This window comes from Pipistrellus kuhlii, unplaced genomic scaffold (assembly GCF_014108245.1).
Source record: "Pipistrellus kuhlii isolate mPipKuh1 unplaced genomic scaffold, mPipKuh1.p scaffold_m20_p_1, whole genome shotgun sequence".
Taxonomy (NCBI): domain Eukaryota; kingdom Metazoa; phylum Chordata; class Mammalia; order Chiroptera; family Vespertilionidae; genus Pipistrellus; species Pipistrellus kuhlii.
In genome coordinates, this window is record NW_023425404.1 from 167,974,754 (window position 1) to 167,996,867 (window position 22,114).

Below are 22,114 nucleotides of genomic sequence, written 5' to 3' on the forward strand. Positions count from 1 at the left end.
GGCAATGACATAACCTGGTGGGGGGAGAAGGTGCTGGAGGAGGTTGAGTCTCAGGACGGAAATGAAGCTAGGTGAAGAAGAATTCTTTAGATCCTTGCAAACTAAGGACCTCCATTCTAAACTGCTGTTCGTCTCCTGAAGAGAAACCCACCAGCAACAAACCCGAAGCAGGTATTCCTGAAGCAGGTTTCTTGTTGGGAGGCTTTAACGAGAGAGACGTGAACATCCCCACAGCACCCAGACTGAAAACATACGTGACGTGTAATTAAAAATAAATGCCTCACCAAGCACAGGGAGTCAGAGAGTGTCCGATTCCATTTATACGAAGCTACAGGCCAGATGCACGGAATTTGTGCAAGAGTAGGCCTTCCTTCCCCTGACTGCCAGCACCGGCCTCCCTCTGGCCCCTGGGACCCGGGCTTCCCTCGCAGCCCAGCTTCGTCCAGAAGGTCATCCAGAAGGACGTCGGGTCTAATTAGCATATTACGCTTTTATTATTATAGATTATTATAGATGGCTAGGGCAGGAGAATCCATAGAGACAGAAAGCAGACAGGTGGTGGGCAGGGTCCTTGAGGGGAAGAAGAACTGCTTAGTGGGCACGGTGTTCTATTTGGGGTTGACGAAAATGTTTTGGGATGAGATGGAGGTGGTGGTTGTGCAACATTATGCATGTACTAAATGCCCATGAATCGTTCAACTTTAAAATGGTTACCTTCATGTTATATTGAATGTTACCTGGACAAAAAATAATTAACACATATTTTATAACGATTTCTACCGAAAGCCCTCACTATTTCTCACTGCTCAGCAATCTACCACTATGGGGAGATAAGGAGGATTTTATTCCTATTCCACAGTGATGAGAGGGATTAAATGGATTTCTAAGTTCTATATTTGTCACCTTTTGGTCTTTCCTTGAAAAGCCTGGTATTTCCCCAGAATGTGTGCAGCTGGGAAGCAATTCAAGCCAGTGACCCCTGACTTGCTGGGCCAATCACCATCGGCAGCAGCCCCGCCGGTTTACCTGCAGCTGCGAAGTGCCGGCCAGATAATCGAAAGCCGATAGCGAACATCTGTGTTCACTAGCTTCTGAGCCCCGGGCAGGCTCTTGGGATCCAGCCATGTTCTCAGGAGGGATGGTGACCTCAGACAATAGAAAGAGCGGAAGGCTTTTAATCCAGTAGGAAAATTAAAGCCTTTAATTCAGTAGAAAAAATATAAAGGCTTTGCTCTTTCCACACACTTTCAGGATTAAAAAAAAAAAATCGATTTCAACAAAGAGCAGAAGCATCTTTGGAAGAGAGGCAGCTTCCGCATCACCCCCCCCCAACCCCGCCCCTTCCTTTTGATACTAAAGAACATTTGCTCCAACACGCAGATCCAAAGCCGCCAGCCGTTAAGTGGAAAGAGAAGCCCAAGAACTCAGGGGGGTAAAAACATATTGCGAACAGAGATAAGAAGAAACGATAAAACTATGTAACAACAAAAATGGCTAACAACCGTGTCTAGGCAAAGCTGGTAGGGGACTGGCCAGGTTTTACCTTCCACCCCAACCCCCACACTTCACAGTCAGGGCCAAGGACAGGCAGGTCTCCCCAACCTTCTCCCCAATGAGTAGAACCATTCAATGTATCCTGCACACTGCCTCTTCCTGGAGCTCTGATCTTTCCACTTTTAACCTTAGGACATTTTTCCCCAACCTCTGTTTTGTCTCATCATCTCCCGGACTTAGGACTTGACGGGGACTCTGACGTTCCCCTGGGGCACAGCTTTGGGGGCTGTGCCCACTCTCGCCCTGGCCCAGGGATGGCGGACGCCACTGTGCCTCATGGCAAAGTGTTCCGTGTGCTTTTGTGGGTCCTTCCTTCCCTCAGGCGTACACCTCAAGACTAAGTCTAAAACCGGGCTCTCGTGTTGATTTCAGGCTCACTAATAGCTAGGCAGATTCCCTGCTAAGAAGGAATTGGTAAATATAATGAGAAAGCAAAACACATAGTCAATGCTTCCAAAATCCCTATTTCTACTGCTGCATTCCAACTGACTCAGAGCCATATATATTTCCTTTCCCCATGTTGTGTGAGAAAAACAAACAAACCATGTGGTCCTGTCACAAAATGCTCACACGCCACAGACACGGCAGTATCATTTCCCTGGAAAAATCCCTAAAGCAGGGAAAGGCATCTGTTTCCCATGATTGCCATGCCATGGAGTGAAAAGTAAAATGGCAGGGGGCAGGTTATGGAGGGACCATCCGTTTCCCTTTTAAAGGCAGCTGACACAGAGCACCGGTTCTGAGCTCTGCTGGGCTCGGGCTGTGTGAGACGGACGGGGACCGCCGTGTTGTGGTATGCAGGGCCTGCCCCTCACCCTCACGCTCCCTCAGCGGCGCAGGAGCAGGTAACACTGCCTGGCCTGGCTCTTCTGCTTCCTGACTCTGACCTTGGGCTGTCCTTTAAGCGTCTGAGCCTGTGTCTCCACCTGCGAGATGGAAATAGTAATGCGTGTTGTTTCCTATGTAAGGTGGCTGTTAGGCACTGGGCTGTGTCTCCTTTTTCCCCCCCAAATATATACCAGAATCCTAACTCCTGGTACCTACAGGGTTGTGGCAGATGGAAGAGGTGAAGAGAGTCATACTGAAGGAGGGTGGGCCCTTCAACCTGTATGCCTGGTGTCTTTATGAGAAGAGAGAAGATGGCCATGTGAAGACACACACACGCACGCACGCACGCACGCACGCATGCAGGGATGATGTCCTGGAGGGAGGCAGCTGCAAACCAAGGCACGCCGAGGACTGCTGGCCACCACCAGACGCCAGGAAGAGGCAAGGAAGGACTCCTCCCTACGCGTCTCAGAGGGAGCATGGCCCTACCTTGCTGTTTGTTGTATTTGGAGCCTGCAGAACTGTGAGACAATACATTTCTGTTGTCTTAAGCTCCCCCAGTTTGAGGTACTTGGAGAAACACTAACACAGGGCTCATTTTGTAATTTAGTGTGCATGCGCACTCGTGTGTTTTAATTGCAGAGGAAACACACTAAGAACAAACCAGGCAGACAGAAAGAAACCAAGGTAACTTTTCTTACTTCTCTAAACTAGGAAATGACATTATTCCCCCGAGAGCCAGCACTGCCTCCCCACACTCACCTCCTGACACTCTCCTTCCCGTGTGACCCGCTCCAGTACACGGGTCTGTACTTTCCTTAGCGCCTCTGCACCAGCTGCTTCTTCTGCCTGGACCCCGCCCAGGGCCAATCCCTGGCCTCCCCTCTTTCCCCAACGAGGCCAACCCTGGCCACTCCTTTTGAAACCCCGATTTGTACTCCTGCCCCACCCAGCACCTTACTCAGCTCTACTTTTTCTTTTTTCTATGCTCTTATTGGCTTCTAATATCCTAACATTTTACTTATTTCTTTAGCATGTGCATTATTTACTATCTACCTCCCTCCATGCTACAACATAACCTCCGTGAGGGAACACGCATCCAGATCAGTACCCATGTCATAATATGTGCTCAACAAGGGTTTTAAAAAATACATTATTTATTTTTAATTAACCAATGCCTGCTATAACAACCAAGCCCACAACCCAGGCATGTGACTGGAATCGAACCGGGGACCCTTAAGTCTGCAGGCCAACGCTCTATCCACTGAGCCAAACCGGCTAGAGCAATAAGGACCTTTTAACTTGGTATTTAGTGGAATGTGTACTATCCATTTCTGGAGTCCCACTCACAGTAAGGAAATGCTCTTTAATATTTTCTCTACAAGTTACTTCTCTTCCTTCCCCATCCTCTAAAGTTTAGACACATGTGTCAAACACAAGGCCCGCGGGCCAAATCCGTCCCGCCAGGCCTTGAAATGTGGCCCGCACCGCGCTGTCATCACTGCACTCCGCTGCGTTTCCATCACAATGACAGTTTATGACTGTTCAGTAAACCATTCGGCCCACGATTTAGGCTGGATTTTAGATTTTGGCCCCTTCTCTGATTGAGTTCAACACCCCTACCTAAACAAATGACTTACCTACCGTAACAGCCACACGTCCTTTCCTTGTTGGGCAGTTCTCCACCAAACTTTTCTTCTTGTTAAAAGGAGAATTCACCTTCAGTGGTAAGTGCGCCAGAAAATGAGGTACATTTCGAGAAAGCCTGGGAATCACCACCCTTGTGAACTGTTCAGAAAAAACACACACAAAAAAACCCCTCAGTTCAGCAAGAGTTTTATATCTTCAGTTCTCTCTGGGAATGCCTTCAACATGAATCTCTTTTCCATTCTTTGGCAAGTTAAAAGAGTTTTTGGGTTTTTTTGCTGAGACTTCCAATTAAATTTAATGTGCCTTAAATGTGTGTTCCTTAGACAAAATTTCTTTTAGTGCTTTAATAACATTTATTATTAACTATCTCCACTTTTAAATAAATATATATATATTATTGATTTTTTTACAGAGAGGAAGGGAGAGAGAGAGTTAGAAACATCGATGAGAGAGAAACACTGATCAGCTGCCTCCTGCACACTCCCCACCGGGGATGTGCCAACAACCAATGTACATGTCCTTGACCGGAATCGAACCCGGGGCCTTTCAGTCCGCAGGCCAATGCTCTATCCACTGAGCCAAACGGGTTTTCGGCAACTGTGTCAACTTTTAAAGGGACTGAAACAAAACATACCCATGAATACTGAGCTTCCTTCCCTCTTTACAGAATTCTCACATTTATTCTTCATGGCAATTGAGCTAAAATTCAAGGAGCTATCAGACACTTATTCAGCCCAGCAGAAGTGAAGGCAGTAATCATTCGATTATTTCTTGTCCTAGAGATATAAAAGGCACCTTTTTATTCAAATGCTGGTCACAGAGTTAACTAGGCAAGTGGTCAGCAAACGGGCTCACAAGCCACATGTGGCTCACGAGCTGTGGTTTGCCGCTCTGTTGACTAATGAGTTTGCCGACCACAGTCATATACTACCCTTTACCTCTTTGCACACAATATGCCACTTCTGCCTAATCCTCACAGCTTCCAACTACATGGTAACATTGAGTCTAGCAGTGGTCGGCAAACTCATTAGTCAACAGAGCGGCAAAGAGCCGCAGTTTGCCAACCACTGATCTAGGCTAATAAGTTCCCTCTGGGTAGGGTATGCATAATCCTTCCAAACATGCCAGGATGCCAACCCCGACGTCAGGACGGGAGACTGTCACTGGATGGAGGTGGGAATGGAGGTGGGAAGGACATTCTGCATTTGCAAAACCCAGGAGAAGAAGACAACTTTCTGGGGCAATGATACAGGAGGAAATCGCTTCTAACCTCAGGATGACAATGGTTGTCGGCCTTTGTGGGGAGAGCCCTGTGTGAGTTTACAGAAGAATTCCCAGGTCTGGCTCTGAGGGACCAGTCTATATCAGACACCTTCCCATCGTACACAACTAGAAAAGCTGGATACGGTTGATGTTAAAAACCTGTTTAAAATACTGGAGTGCTACACCAAGGTAGCCAAGATCTTAGGGAGGAGAGAAATAAAACTGAGCTAACACCTGGTACCACTTTTCTTCTCAGGACACCCACTGATCTCTAAGAGGCCCGGCGCAGAACTGCCGAGAAGCCAAGCAGAGAGCAGCTGCGCAGAGGCCCAGGAACTGAGCCGACCCTTTGGCAGATCAAGGGAGTCCCAAAGAGAAGGGACATGCAGAGGAGCGAGCTGGACATTCTGCCTCTCTCAGCATTTGCTAATTGAGAAGCAAGGTAAGCCAAGCAGAAAGCAGCACCAACACGTCTGGGAATGAAACAGAGCTTTGGACAGTTTCATGATGCTGGAGGAATTAATTTGGAGTTCCGGGCCCCCCTAAAAGAGAAAAGCCAGGGACATTTCCTTAGAACCCTTGAAGGGCTCCTCCTACCACGAGAGCCTAAAATAATACGAGAACTGAGTCTTAAATCAGTTCGGTTCCTTGTCTGATTAGTGTGGTCTGCCCCACCCTCACTGCCTGTCAGACGCAAAAGAAGCCTCTGGAGAAAGAGACCATCATCTACAGTGTTTATGACTCTTTAAACAAATGTCTGCATTCAATCAACAATTGCTAGGCATTTCAGTGCATGGATTCAAGAAAAAAAGAGACAATAGAAAGACCCAAACATGACCCAAATAGAGTCATAAGACATGGTCTTTAATCCTATATAATAAAAACCCTAATATGCAAATTGACCAAATGGCAGAACGATCGAACAGTGGAATGACCAATCACTATGACGTGCACTGAGAGAGAGGCGACCTGCAATGGCAATCAAAGGGTCGGGGCCAGCCAGTGGGCAGCACCAGGCCACCAGCCAACGTGGGTGCCTGGGGGAGCCCCAAATCTCCCTGTCTGCTGGTCACCCCACAGATGGCCCTGATCGCTGGCCAGGCCTAGGGACCCTTCCCTATAAATTGGGAACAGTCTTTTAGATTTAAAAATTAAAATCTGGCATGGCTACTCTAACGCTGAAAAAACAAGATGATGCAGTGATAACATGCATGGACTCTGGCTTGCACATTTTGTGGTCAGCCCTGATTCTGACACTTATAACTGCGTGACAAAGCCAATTACTTAACTTCTCTCTGCTTCAGTTTTTCCACCCACAAGATGGGGAAAATGGTACTTCTGTCTCAGAAGGATCATGTTATGTACTCCTTTTCATATTCAGGGCAAAAAAATGTATCTGCCCATACAATAGCAAGATGCCTTTCCCCTGTATGAAAAGTGTGGTCACTGGTGCATGCAGTGTCCCTGATTGCGAGAGGGATGTCCGACTGCTTATTTAGGCCCAACCTCCCCAGAGGGGTCCCAAATTGCAAGAGGACACAGGCCAGGCTGAGGGGATCCCTCCCAACCATGCATGAATTTTGGGCACCAGGCCTGTAGTATAACTATAATTAATATGTTCAAAATTATAAAGATTGTAAAATATTTAAATTCACAGAACAAGCCAAAAATTAATTAGGGATACAAAAGATTTGAATAACATAATTAACAAACTCAACTGTAGTCATGCATATAGAATACTGTACCCAACACTGGTGCTACACATTTTCTTAAGGTTGTACATGAAACATTTATAGAAATTAACCAAATATGGGTCATAAAGTATACCCCCAGATATTTAAACAAATGGAAATCATAGTGTACTTTTTTGAACTTATGATTTTAAAATAATATAGATTAGATTCATTAAAAAATTACAAAAATAGTATCATTTTTTTAAATTGAGGAGAAATTGACATACTGTAAAATATGTACTGCTCTTAAATGTACAATTTGATGTTTTTTGTTTGTTTTTAAAATACATTTTTATTGATTTCAGAAAGAAAGGGAGAGGAAGAGAGAGAGAGAAACATCAATGATGAGAATCACTGACTGGCTGCCTCTTGCACGCCCCCTACTGGGGATCGAGCCCAAAACCCTGGGCATGTGTCCTTGATGGGAATCCAACCTAGGACCCTTCAGTCCATAGGCTGACACTCTATCCACTGAGTCAAACCAGCTAGCGTCAATTTGATACATTTTTAAAAAATATATATTTTATTGATTTTGTATGGAGAGGAAGGGAGAGAGATAGAGAGCTAGAAACGTCGATGAGCGGGAGTCATCGATCAGCTGCCTCTTGCACACCCCCTACTGGGGATATGCCCGCAACCCAGGTACATGCCCTTGACCGGAATCGAACCCGGGACCCTTCAGTCCCCAAGCCGACGCTCTATCCATTGAGCCAAACCGGTCTCGGCAACTTGATACATTTTAATAAAGAAACCCAACTGTGTAACCGCCAACAAAATAAAAAATATAGAGCATTTCCATCACTCCAGAATGTTTCCTCATGCTCCCTTTGGTAAATTCCAAAATCTCAAAGACAACCACTGTTCATTTCTATTTCCATAGACTAATTTTGCCTGTTCCTGAGCTTCATGCAAATGGGCTCACATACCATTAGTATGTCTTTTGTCTGGCTTTATTCACTCAGCGTGTCTCAGAGATTCATCTACACTATTGAGTGTATAAATACTTTACTCCTCTTTATTCCTGAGCAATATATAGTCCCTTGTATGAAAATAGCACAACTTACTACATATTCTTCTGTGGATGGGAATTTGGTTGTTTCCATTTCAGGCCTATTATAAACAAAGCTATTACAAATATTTTCGTACAAGTCTACGTGTGAACATATGTTTTTATTTCTCTTGGGTAAATACTTGCATGTGGAACTGCTAGGTTATAGGATGGAAAGCATTTAACTTTATAAGAAACTGCCAAACAGTTTCCCACAATCTATGTGTGGCTGCCACTGGGACTTCAAGTAGAGTTACACACTGCAATTAATACAAAGACCGCTGCCTGAATGACCGCCCTCTCTCCAGCGGCCATCACTTTCCCTCTGTGCTCGCTGGGGAGAGAGTTCTGGGCGCAGAAGCCAAAGGGAGGCTGCTCCAGAACTCCGAGCTGGCCAGCTCTGATCTCTGCTCTGTAGCAGCTCTCAGAGATGCTCTCTCAGTGGTCTTTCCCGCCCAGTAACAGCAGAGAGGAAATGTGACCGCAGTTGACTTTTCATGATCCAAAGTGTCAATTACACAGTTAGTCACTCCTTAACAAACACCTTTAAAGCAACAAACAAATAAATAGTGTTACAAGCACTGATTTTAGGGTTATAAATAAATTTAGCCAGCAGGCACACTGGCAAGTATAGCATCTAGGAACAATGAGAACTGACTGTTCCAGGTCTGAAACCTGGTTTCACTCTTTCAAATTTCTTCCCATTTAGACAGAAGAGGCCTGGGGAAGCCACAGGTAAGTTTCATGACTCCCAGCAAGGTGTCAGTTCAGCTAAACTGGCTTCATGGAAGCTCACTTACTGCTGAGGTAGCAATTTACAACTTGTCCCAGGTTGACCACTTCACCCGATCTCTGTTCTTCTTTTCTCAGATGCTCAGGGGGAACTTTACAGAACACTGGAAATGTTAAGGTTGTCTGTCAATCAAGCATAACTATCTGGGCACTTATTTCTGACACAAGAACACAATCGGCAACAATCGGGCCACCTATGCTTGGAGACTGACGGTAAGTAGGAGAAGGAGAAGGAGAGGGAAGAAACGTGATCCTTCCATGGGCCCAGAGCATGCATATTCAGGTGAAGAAGTTAAAAAGTGGATTCTTCCCATTTGCCATGGCCACATAGGGGATGCTTCACAGCCCCTGCTGTCTGTGGGTCCACCCTAAAACCAGGCGCTAGGAATCCATTTCCTGGATTTCAAGCTGTCGGTCCAGCAGTCAGGAAGACCGGGTGTCAGGACCACGTCTCAGGGATTCACTTACTTCTGCAAGTCATGATGCCTGTGACCTGCCACTTGAGAACAGACTGTAACAGAAACTACAGCTGCATCACTCAGAAGGTTTCTGTCTGGAGTAGGAACTGTGCTGCCTGCGGGGCCGGCCAGCTGGAGTTGGGTTTCCATCTGGGTGACTTCGGCTTTGCAGACGGACACAGCATGGTCACCCTGAGCACTGTGTTCCCAGCCCGTTCCCAACAGCAACTGGCAGGAGGAGCCTGATGCCGGTCTTGGTGGCTGTCAGTGAACAGCAGAACCCGAGTAGTCCTCCCTCCCTCCTCTAAGGCGCCCAACCTGACAGCAGGGAGCAGAAATGATCTGGACTTTGGGCCAGGAGATCCATATTCCAGTTTTGGCTGGATGTGAAATTATACTGTGAAGTTGAAAACAAACAAACCAACATAAATTACCTCCTTCCCATTCTCCTCTACTTCCATGCACTAGTGAGAAGAGGAGCAAAACTCTGTTCTTTCATCCCCGCCTCCCCAACCTCTTACCCAACAATTCTGGGACCATGTAAGTGCAAAAGGTCCACTTAATACTTTGTGACTGCATCAAAAAGGAGGGAAGTGTAAGCCATTAGTCTGTAGAAACATCTTATATATGCAAGTCAGGCCCAATGGTTGAAATCCACCCCTACTGACCCCACCCTACCACCGGATTTTATAGTTTCTACTATTCCTCTATACACACACACACACACACACACACACACACACACCATTTCTTAGCCGAACTACAAGTTTTGGTTTTCTGTAAAGTTGCTGCTATTAATTTCATTTCTCTGCTTCCTTTCACTGTTAAACTTCAGAGGCAAATGGCCTGTCTATATGTCTTCTCTCCATCATCTCAGGACTGTTCTCTGCTTACCCCCCAAATCACTCCTGATCTCACCATTCTACTCAAATTGCACTTCTGAGTCACCAATGACTTCTAAATCGCAAAGAAAAGTCTTTGCTCAGTTGCCATTTGTCTTGATACTCGCCACCTCCCACCTACAGACCTCTAATATGTGATGCTGCTAACTAGGCACAATTATCTGAAATTTAATTGCCTTGATAACTGTCTTCCTGGTTGCCTTTAACCCTCTATGTTAAAGGCATAAATCTTTAAAGCAAAGCTGATTATCTATTCCTTATTAGATGTAATGACACAGTTTTTCCAAGACTGATACCTGTCAATTTACTTTTTCATTCTCACTCTCCATGCCTGGTTAGTGTTCTTTTCTTTCTTTCTTTCTTTCTTTCTTTCTTTCTTTCTTTCTTTCTTTCTTTCTTTCTTTCTTTCTTTTTTTTCTTTTTTTTTCGTTCTTTGACTGTCTCTTTAATCCAAGCATGTCAAACTCAAAAGCTAACACAGGCCAAATAAACAAGGTTTAAGTTTATGTGGGCCACAAAAAAAAACCAAAAGCTTCAATTTTCATAGAAATGTAGGTTTATTTTCATAGACACCTGCTGAATAGAAAGGGCTGAAATAAGTGGGTAATCATTAACATAAAATAAAACATTTAAATAAAAAGTAATCTTTTCTTGAACATTAATTTATCAGACACTGAATAAATGCACAAACTAATAAGGGTAACTCAAATAAACCTATTTTTCTTGTTCTCTGAAAACAAAATATTTCCTGTTGTGCACATCAAACAAGTCAGTCCAAGACTAATGACGTGGCAATCGGCTAAAATATTTGCTGCTAGTATTAGTGGAGAGAAATAGTGTGCTTTTGCGTAAGGCGTGTAAGGGAAATGAATGCAACACGATTATAGTAACCAGTCATTAGCTACTGTTGTAGTTCGTTATTGATAATTATGTATAACAGGATATTGTAAAAATTAAGTTACGAAAGTTTTATTAAAATGTTTCTTACATACATTATATTGGCTGGGCCACAAAAATTATTTGTTGTGGGACCGCATGCAGCCCACAGGCCGGGAGTTTGACATGCCTGCTTTAATCAGTTCTCTCTGCCACCATCCTGACCCAGGTTCTCATCTATTCATGTCTGACCTGCTGCAATAACATCCCATTATTCAGTTAGGCTGTCTCTGCTATGCCCTAAAACTTTTTCTTTTAATTGATTTTTTTTACAGAGAGGAAGAGAGAGGGATAGAGAGTTAGAAACATCGATGAAATAGATTTATCGATCAGCTGCCTCCTGCACACCCCCCACTGGGGATGTGCCCACAAGCAAGGTACATGCCCCCGACCGGAATCGAACCTGGGACCCCTCAGCCCACAGACCGACACTCTATCCACTGAGCCAAACCAGTTTCGCCAATGCCCTAAATCTTACTGCCAGACTAAATCAGCAAATTCTGCTTGCATTAAGTTACTCCCATGCTACAAAACATGCAATGACTCGCCATTATTCAGAGAATAAATTCTAACTGATTCTGGTAATCAAGGCCCTCCTCCCCCAATCCCACTCAACCCATCTGAGCTTTTTCTATTCCTTAACTTCTATCATCCCCCACGCAAATTCTCTACTCTGGACAAATCGATGTATTCGCACCCCATCACTATCCAGGATGAGTCTCAACTCCAAGCCTTCCATTGCTTATTTTCACTGAACAGCATAGACTGAAACTTGGTTGTCCCTGATGTTGCCCTCAACATCCCCACTACCAATGCCAATCATGTTCCCAACAGAGCAGCAGCACGTGCATAATCCCCACAGAGAGCGTGCCCTCTTCCCAGCTAAGTGGGTTCTACCAGGAACTCTTACTCCACTCAAACCAGAGAGCATGTGACAGGCAGGGAGCTGCCAGCCAAGAAATGAAGAGTCCTCTGTGCTCATAACGTTGATACGAACGGGAGGTTATCCCATTACACAGGGTGGAGAAGGAAGAGCAGGGGACAAGGAGGGTTTTTTCTTCTGCTGGCCAGTAAAAGCACAAACAGAACCTGAGCATCATGAACTGAGCTCATTCAATTCTTTGCAGCAAAGTAGCTCACCAGATAAATACCTCTGTTGGTTGTTTGAATTACAGATGGGTAAACTAATCTGCTTCTTTATTTTCAACTTCTCAAAGGCAACCTGTCTGCAGGCACCTCTTAGGAAATAAATTGCATCCCTCCCCAACCCCGATACTTGGCTGCAGAATAAATAATGAGTAATTTCCTATATTCTTAAAGGAAAACCTAAGGTTCAGGCTGGTAAGGACAGACCTGGTGTGGGATCATGAACCTGTTCACCAAGTGAGACAGATGGCTGACAATCCCTACCTTCTGAGAGTACTATTCCCTTCGCTAATGCTAGGATCGCATGGTTCTTGAACAGATTATAGAAATTATACTTTAGAGATGATGCCAAGACAACAGCCCTCAACTCTGAAACCTTCCTGACGGCTCTCCTGAATTTCCATTCTCCTCTTTTTCCACCTTGTTTTACCTTGTATTTTTGGACTCGGCTCAGGCCTGGTCTTCTTCGCTGAGATTTGAGAATACAATGGAGGGGCCTCCCTGATTTAGCTTCAAAGAAATTGCCTGTTTGCTCTCCAATAGACTCCCACTGGAATACCCACACTCCAGCCCCTCAGGACTCTTCCCAGTTTCAGTAATGCCTTTATTGTGTGTACCATCAACATAGGTAGTCTTTAACTGAAAAAAACTGTGGTTCGTTCTTTGTGCTGGTTTGTAAAGCCAGTTGCTGAAATGCTGATGGTCTTTTCCTAAAGAAACTATGTGATAAATGATGATTTATTTATTATAAATGGTTAGGTTCCAGGGCTAGCTCTCACTCCTAATTATACCTATTACTGCAGTAGTAACAGAGGGATCCCAAATCTTTCTGTGTTCCTGGAAAGGGAGATAGGATGGGTCCAGCCTCTTCTGTGTGACCAGATTATTATGATCTCTGTATGTATAATAATCTGGCCTCTCACTGTGTGTGTGTGTGTGTGTGTGTACTAGATGCCTCTTATAGGAAGATTCCTGCAATAGGGCTTCCTGCTGCAGTCGCTGCCCTGCCTGCTTTCCTCTCTTCTCCCTGCCCTGCCTGCTTCTCTTCCTTCTTGCTTGTATTCTTTCTATGCATCTTCAGTCTTCACTCTAGCCTCGATATGCAAATTAACTGCCATTTTGGTTGGGTTAATTTGCATACTTGCACTGATTGGCTGTGGGTGGGGCTTGTGGGCATAGCGAAAGTGTGGTCAATTTGCATGTTTCTCTTCTTTTTTTTTTTTTTTTAATATATTTTATTGATTTTGTACAGAGAGGAAGGGAGAGAGATAGAGAGCTAGAAACATCGATGAGAGAGAATCATCGATCAGCTGCCTCTTGCACACCCCCCACCAGGGATGTGCCCACAACCAATGTACATGCCTTTGACCGGAATCGAACCTGGGACCTTTCAGTCCGCAGATCGAGGCTCTATCCACTGAGACAAACCGGTTTCGGCGCATGTTTCTCTTTTATTAGGTAGAATATATATTAGAGGCCTGGTGCATGAATTCATGTTTGGGTGGGGTCCGGCCAGCCTGGCCAGGGGGAAGGGGACATGGGCGGTTGGCCGACCTACCTGCTGGCTGAACTCCTGGTTGAGGGGACAATTTGCATATTAGCCTTTTATTATATAGGTTATACACTTAGTGGCCAGATTATTATGTATTCAGAGATCATAATAATCTGCCACTCAAGTGTATATACTATATATGGATATGTCATCAACCTTTCCTCCTTTTCTACTTCTTAATGTAAAAATTAGATACAATTAAGACACACTATCCTACGCATCTCTGTTTTCCCTTAACAAAAGATCTTGGAAGTCATTGAATATTAGCACAACAGATCAGCCGTGTTCCTTTTAATAGCTCTATGGACATAACAACTTACTTAAACATTTTAAAATCACTTATACATGTATTCATAATGTAATAAATTGGATTATTAAGTAATTTTAAAATTTCCTTTTTTTCATTGTAAAAGCAGTAAATAAAATCACCACCACCACAAAAGGAAAATCCAGAAGTGAAAAAATTTATCCACAATCCCATTAAAACTATGCTCATGTACTTCTTCTCTCTCCCCCCCCAAATAAAAATTAAAAAGTTTTTTTATGTAATGAAAGCTCCCAAATGATACCAACACTGCTGCTTTGTGGACCACAAGAGAGGATTAAGAGGGGCTCTCCGTACGGGCCAAGGAGCAAAGGTAAAGAGGATCTGCTGCAAAACTCTCCTGGCAAAACATTGGCCAAAGCTTTAATGCCATCTTGAGAAAAATCAATGTTATACAGCATATCTTACAACAGAAAACTACAGAGCATGGGTAATTAATAAAATGGAGCTACATATATCAAGTCAATAGTAAGACACATAAAACTCTGTTAAACATAAAAATTAAGTCCCTGGATGTTATATACAATATAATAGCATTTACATAAAATTTAAAACATGTGAAGTAATATTAAATATTACTTACTTAAGAATGTGCACATAGGCTATAAAAGTGTAACATCATACTGGAGAATGATAACACCACATTCAGAACATTTTTATTTTTTCAAAAGAAATGGAGAACATAAGGCAAAATGTTACTACTTTGCAAAGATAGAATGGTGGTTCCATCGATATTTTTTTTTACATCATTCATTACATATTTCAGAATGCAAAAAATGCTTATTTAACTTTGTGATTTCAAATATCTGTGTTGAAATTAAATATAAAAGCTCTGTATATAAGTAAAATCTGCTCTGAATATTAAGGTGTTTTTTAAAAAATTAAACATTTTTTTCAATTATAATTTATATTCAATATTTCAAAAAGTATATTTTTATTTACTTCAGAAAGGAAGGGAGAAGGAGGGAGAGATAGAAACATCAATGGTGAGAGAGAATCATCTGCCTCCTGCACCACCCCTACTGGGGATCGAGCCCACAACCAGGGCATGTGCCCTGACTGGGAATGGAACCATGTGTTCAAGAACCATGTGATCCTAGCATTAACTTAGGGAAATACTCTCAAAAGGTATGGACTGTGGCCATCTGTCTCAAGCTCCTAGTTTATAGGTCGATGCTCAACCACCTGCCTGGCCATTCCACATTTTTTTTGTATTTTTTTCAGGTGTACAGCATAGTGGTTAGACAATCATATAATTTACAAAGTGATCCCCCTAAGTTTCAGTATGCCCCTGGCACCATAGTTATTATAATCCCACTAAATATTTTTCTTACACTATACTTTACATCTCCATAACTATTTTGTAACTACCGTGTTTACCCGAAAATAAAACATCCTCCGAAAATAAGACCTAGTGCATGGAAAAATAAGACATCCCCTGAAAATAAGATCTAGCACATCTTTGGGAACAAAAATTAATATAAGACACTGTCTTATTTTGGGGGAAACAGGGTACCAATCTGTACTTTTTAAAAATTAATTGTTTCCATCACCATTTATCCCCTCTATGCCCTCTTCTCCACCTGCTCCCCAACTCCCCGGCAATCACCACACTGTTGTCCATGCCATGAATTTTTTCTTCCTTTTTTTTTTTTTCAATCCCTCCAATCCCCACCAGAGCTCTCTCTGAGTGTCTTTATTTTGCTTGGTAGTTCAGTTTGTTAATTAAATTCCACATCTGAGTGAAATTAGATGATACTTGTCTTTCTTTAACTGGCTTATTTCATCTAGCATAATGTTCTCTAGGTTCACCCATGCTGTCCCAAAGGGTAAAATTGTGTTTCTTTTTACAGCAGAGTTGTGTAAACATACCATGGCTTTTTTTATCCACTGATGAACAATGGGGCTGCTTCCAAATATTAGTTATTGTAAATAATGCTACAATGAACATAGGAGTGCATATATTCTTTTGAATTATGTTATGGGTTTCTTCAGATGAATTCCCAGAAGTAGAATCATTGAGTCATAAACAGTTCCATTTTTAATTTTTTGAGGAAACTCCATACTGTTTTCCACAGTGGCTGCACCAATCTGCATTCCCACCATGTCCTCGCCAGCACTTGTTTGTTGATTTATTGATGATAGCCAATCTGACAGGTGTGAGGTGATATCTCATTGTGATTTTAATTTGCATTTCTCCTAGGATAGTGACATTGAGCATCTTTTCATATGTATATTGGCCAGCTATGTGTCCTCTTTGGCAAAGTGTCTATTCAGGTCTTTTTCCTTATACAACATGACTGATGTGAAGATTAATGGAAGTTTATGTTCTGTGATTTCCTCATCTGAGTATCTTTTGTTGTTGTTGTTAATCCTCATCCTAGGATATTTCCCCATTATTTGTTTGTTTATTTATTTATTTATTTATTTATTAGAGAAAGAATAGAAGGGAGGGGGGAGAGACAGAGAGAGAGAAACATCGATGTGAGAGAAATATATCAATTGGTTGCCTCCTGCATGCGCCTTGAGCAGGGCCTGCAAACGAGGTATGTGTCCTTGACCAGAATCAAACCCAGGACCCTTTTGTCCGTGGCCGATGCTCTGTCCACTGAGCCAAACTGGCAATTTTTATAAACTAGCAATTTTTATCCAGTTTGATTGCTATATACACTTGATATTTATGAAGCACTTTTAAAACCTGCTATATTAAATTCTCTATTGGGACCAAATAGCTTTGACATTTTTATTTAACACAAAGGGAAAGAAAAAAAAATCTTTATAATGCATAAACACTGCCACATGTACTCAGAAAGTTACATATCCACAGTACCTTCCTGTTATTCAGATTTTCCGAGTTATAAAAATTCTTCACCTGTGTCTCATGAGCACTCTGACACATGGAGCTTTTGAACAAACAGACAGGAAATGTCAGACACATTTAGGGGGTATAGAGGATGGTTTCTAAATTGCTCAAAAATTATAAAAATTGAAGAAATGAGCTCCTGATCCATGCAACAATGTGGATGAATCTCAAAAGCATTACGAAAGAAGCACAGAAGACTAGGTGCTGTATGATTCCATGTATGGCATCTGGGAAAACAAACCTGCAGGGATATATTTCATACTGAGTTGCCAGGACTGGGGCCGGGAGGAGGGGATTAATGGTATGTGGACACGGGGGACTTTCTGGAGTGATGGAAATGCTCTCTACTTTTACTGTGATCTGGTCTCATGACGGTACCTATGTCTAAACTGCCCTAAACTGGGTCAAGTTTACTGTAGGTAAATTAGATCTCCATCAACCTGTCCAAAACTGGTTCAGAGTTCCTTGGGCAAAGATAAATGGAGAACAGTTTAAAAGGTCCCATTAGGTTAGTAATACTGTGATTTGGGTCAGACACATGCCATTTGTTTACTCTGGAAGACAGACCCCGGGAGGACCTGGGTGGGCTGGTCTCTGAAAGCAAGCGGGAGGAAAGAGAAACAGCTTAGGCAGCTGGAAAGTCCTGACCCAGATGGCAGTTTCTGACCATCCTTCCCAGGTTCCTGAGACTCTCTTGTTCCACTGTGTTAAGGAAGTGGAGGTAAGTTATATCACTGTCCGCTGTGTTCAGTCTGACCCACATCTTGACCTCAAACTGTCCCAGAAAGTGCAAAGTGCCGACTGCAGCCGCTTTCGCGGTCCTATTACGGCTCTTGGTGATGTTGCTAGGGCTGGTCATGTCAAGAAGATCCGCTGAGAATCTCCCGTCTGCTGGGCACTGGCAGCAGCAAACGGGACCGAAATCCCTGCTCCCCTGCCATCTGAACCCTCTGCAGATGGTTGGATAAGCCGGAAGACCCTGTGCATATTTCCTCATGAAGCAATTAAGTGAAATAAAAATAAATTCTTTATACAGTTTAAAAGATCTAAGCTTAAAACTAAAACTAAAATAAGACATAAACACCTCTGATTCAAAATTATACTTTTCAACAAAGTAGGTATTCAGCGTCTCCCTTGCCCTGATTAGGCTGTGGTTAATATCAGCTACAAAGAATGCACACGTAGAAATGTGCCAAAATGCAAACTAGCTATGAAGGGTTTAAAAAAGGAAGAGATTTCGTTTGTCAGAAAAGTGAAGATCTGGTGGGCATATGTAACATAATCATTCTCAGGCCCCAAATCACATCAACATGTGCGGCTCTCTCTCTTTTCCCCCCTTCATCCTCAAAGGCCAGAAGAAAATAGTTTTTTTTCCTTTCCACAGTCCCTCCTCACTTTGCACACTATCTAAACAAGTAAATTTATGCAAAAGCGAAATGCTATTTTAGTCCTGATAGACTCACTCTCATTGAATGCTCTTCCTATAAAAAAACAAATATCTCCTGCTGAGCTAGCCCTACAACTGGGAAAGACTAAGAACGAGTCATGACAATCACCAGGCGTCATGAACATTTTTTTAGCTAATTATTTCCTTTATAGACATTAATGGCGTTGTGTTTCTTTAAACTACAGACCTCATTTAGGATGAGGAATATCTCTGCAGTTTTCTCACAGCGATATTCTTATACCCAGAACCTCCAGGGCGGAGGCTCTGACTGGAGTCCTTTATCGTTCCCAGCCTCTGCCTCCTGCCCCAGTGCCCATCTTCGGGGTAACAGATAATGAGGAAATGGGCACGAGGTGTTCTGCCTGTTCGACAAACTGCAGGAGGTCAATGACAGGAGCACTCACAGGGCGACGAGGACAGAGAGTGAAGCCGGACAGGCAGGCCGAGGGGATCAGACTCAAACTCACGGAACAGATGCCAGTCTGTGCATAAGATCATTTCCGTCCTAGAGAGCCTGGAGAGGTGGGCAGACTTGTCCTCCTTTCACTGAGGGAGAAACTGAGGCTTCCGAGGCTTAAGCAGCTTGTCCAAGTCACAGAGCTGCCAAGGGGCAAGGGCAGAATTCAAACCCGGATTCAGTGCACAGACTCTCTCTCTCTCTCTCTCTGTCTCTCTCTCTCTCTCTCTCTCTCAATCTCTCTCTCTCTCTTTCTGGTGCCCTTTCATGATCCGTCAGAGCAGCACCTGCCATCTGCAGTGGGGGCATATCTTCTGTACAGTCTGTTCCTATTATGTAATATGAACTTTATACATAGCTTTCTGGAAAAAGCAGGTAGTAAAACAGTATAAACCTCCTTCTCTCTCAAAATATGAGGTGGTTGCCGAAACCAGTTTGGCTCAGTGGATAGAGCATCGGCCTGCGGACTCAAGAGTCCCGGGTTCGATTCCGGTCAAGGGCATGTACCTTGGTTGCGGGCACATCCCCGGTGGAGGGTGTGCAAGAGGCAGCTGATCAATGTTTCTCTCTCATCGATGTTTCTAGCTCTCTCTCCCTCTCCCTTCCTCTCTGTAAAAAATCAATAAAATATATTAAATAAAAATAAAAAATATGAGGTGGTTAAAATATCAAAATATGGGAGCGACTTAGAGCGACTTAGCTATGAGTTTTCTGGTATGGATGCTTTTGCTAGATTTTCTACAATAAACATGCATAAACTTCTACTAGTATACAAAGGAAAATTCCAATAAAAGTTACTTTTAAAATTGTAAGACTTTTAAAGCCCAAGATAAGAGCACAGGTATTACAAAGCACTGTGCCCAGCAAGTTAGAGAAGGGGCTAGCTACTAGGGTTAGTTAGCATTGCTGATGACAGCATTTGGATAGTGCAACTACATTTAGAAAGATGTTGTTATAAGCTTTACCAAAGAGACCATCTCAAAAACGGCAGAAAATGTACTACAGATAGGGCAGTAAGTGCTAGAATTTTTTTCTCCTCCATGAATACTAATAGCAATTGTTCCTCCTTTGCATGATAACTCTATAAGAGGACTTTGAATGATTCTTCCCTAAACAAGTGAAGTGCCACAACACTATCCTATCTAATAAAGAGGTAATATGCTAATTGACCCTCATGCCATCACAAAGATGGTGGTGCCCACAGCCAATAAGGAGGGAATATGCTAATTGACTGCCCTGCCCTCAAAGATGGCGGTACCTACAGCCACAAGATTGTAGCCCCCAGTCCCCTCAGCTCCCCAGCCCCCCAGGGCCAGCTCAAGGTAACCAAGGCCAGCTCAAGGCTCAGGTAACCAAGGCCGGCCAAGGCTTGTACTGCCAGCAGGGCAGCATCCTTGGTGTGATGGGGCATTGCCTTACCCTGATCGCTGGATCACCTCCCACCCCTGAGGGCTCCCGGACTGTGAGAGGGGGCAGGCCAGGCTAAGGAAATCCCCCTCCAGTGCGTGAATTTTCATGCACCAGGCCTCTAGTAAAGTAAGAACTGCAGCCACATAACATTCACCTTGCAATGACTCTGCAGAGGAGGTGGGAAGTGCTCCACAGACAACATGACTTTGGGCTGGATATGAAGAAGGAGTCAGGTTTTTGCCAGATGGAGAAGCAAGAAAGGGAAGAGAAGAGCACTGAGAGGTTCAGGAGCAAAAGCGCAAGCCTGTGTGTCTCTGGAGTCCACAGAACAATACAGGGAAAGGACACTGTGCTCTTAAGACCTGTCCTGACCGTTCTCTAGCTCTCAGCGATTTGTAAATTGAGAATTCAACCAGAATCCTTACAGGACTGACGGATGGCGGTGCCGGCTCAGTGACATGGCCCTGATGGATGTGGCCGTTTGCTGTCACCTGGTGATACACATTCTTCTCTCTCCCTGTTGACATATCATCGCACAGGTGACAGCCAGCCATAAAGAGAAGGCATTGTTTTCTCCTAAATCAAATACCAAGTAGACATATTGTGGTTTTTATGCAGAGATTTATCTTCGCCTACAAAATACTCATAAAACAGTTGCCAACTGAGCTGAAATGGTTACAGTTCCTTAAAAAAAGGTCCTTTTTTGAGAGTAACAGGCAGAGCCCTAACGATATCTACCTTTACCCAAGAAAGTAAGAACTTAACGCATAATCTCTGTTCTTGCCTTTGAGGGAGTGATGAAAACATTAACTTATTTTCAGGATAGCCTGTAAGGGCCACGAGGCTTTCAGGCAAACTAAAAGAACACAAATATGGGCCGTTCAGAAAGCTACACATGCCTAGTACCAACATTTTAAAGCACACATTTATACCGTAGAAGCCACGGGGACACAGAGAAACAGCAATGGGTATTTTTACTTGATCTAAGGAAATGAGATTCTTCCTACTAAGTGTAAGCCGCTGAATTTAGAGGCCTTTTTATGAGCTGACTTGGGATTGTAGGAATGCATGCATGCATGCGTATTTATTTATAATTTGCCTCATTCCATAGGGATCTGAGGTGACTTTCAGTAAGTACAAGAAAGAGAAAGAGAGACAAACATCAATGTGAGAGTGAAACACTGATTGGCTGCCTCCTGCCTTCCAGTCATGCGCCCCCTTTCCACCTCCCCCCACAAAAGGCAGATCAGGAATTGAACCAACAGACCCTGCAGTGCATCCGACAAAGCTCAACAGGTCAGGAAAGTACCAGAAAGAGTTCTAAGCTAACTCCATATGTTAATTCATTTGATACTCATACTAAGCCACGGATAAAGTACTACTACTATTTTACAGATTAGAAAACTGAGACTGGGTAAGGTTAAATACCAAAGTTACAAGGCTAGTAAGTGGTAGAGCAGGGATTTAAATTTAGGCAGTCTGGCCCCAGAATGCATGTCCCTAAGCCCTGCAGTGACTGTCCCTAATAGCAGATGCTCAGGAAATATCTGTTGAGTAGATGACCAGAAGAGAGGAGGGCAAAAAAGGTCAGAGATGAAGTCAGGGGAACTATTGTAAAGATTACCCAAATACTTACAGTTTGCAGAAATCCTTAATGATCACAAAGTACATTCAAATGAAATGTCACTGTAGCTTCATCACCACTCGATGATGTATTCATTCTGATCCTCTCCATTCAGAGGAGCAGAGC

At 43.4% G+C, this 22,114-nt stretch overlaps 1 protein-coding gene across 3 annotated transcripts in view; it reads right to left on the reverse strand.

Moving 5' to 3' along the window:
• CRACD (capping protein inhibiting regulator of actin dynamics) overlaps nt 1-22,114 on the reverse strand; it is a 154,086-nt gene that overhangs the window by 108,553 nt on the left and 23,419 nt on the right. For 2 of the 3 annotated variants that reach the window (XM_036415511.2, XM_036415501.2), the window contains exon 2: nt 4,023-4,170. The gene's annotated coding sequence lies outside the window, so the exon portion shown is untranslated. The remainder of the gene's footprint in view (nt 1-4,022; nt 4,171-22,114) is intronic. The other variant, XM_045572378.1, reaches the window with a different exon arrangement.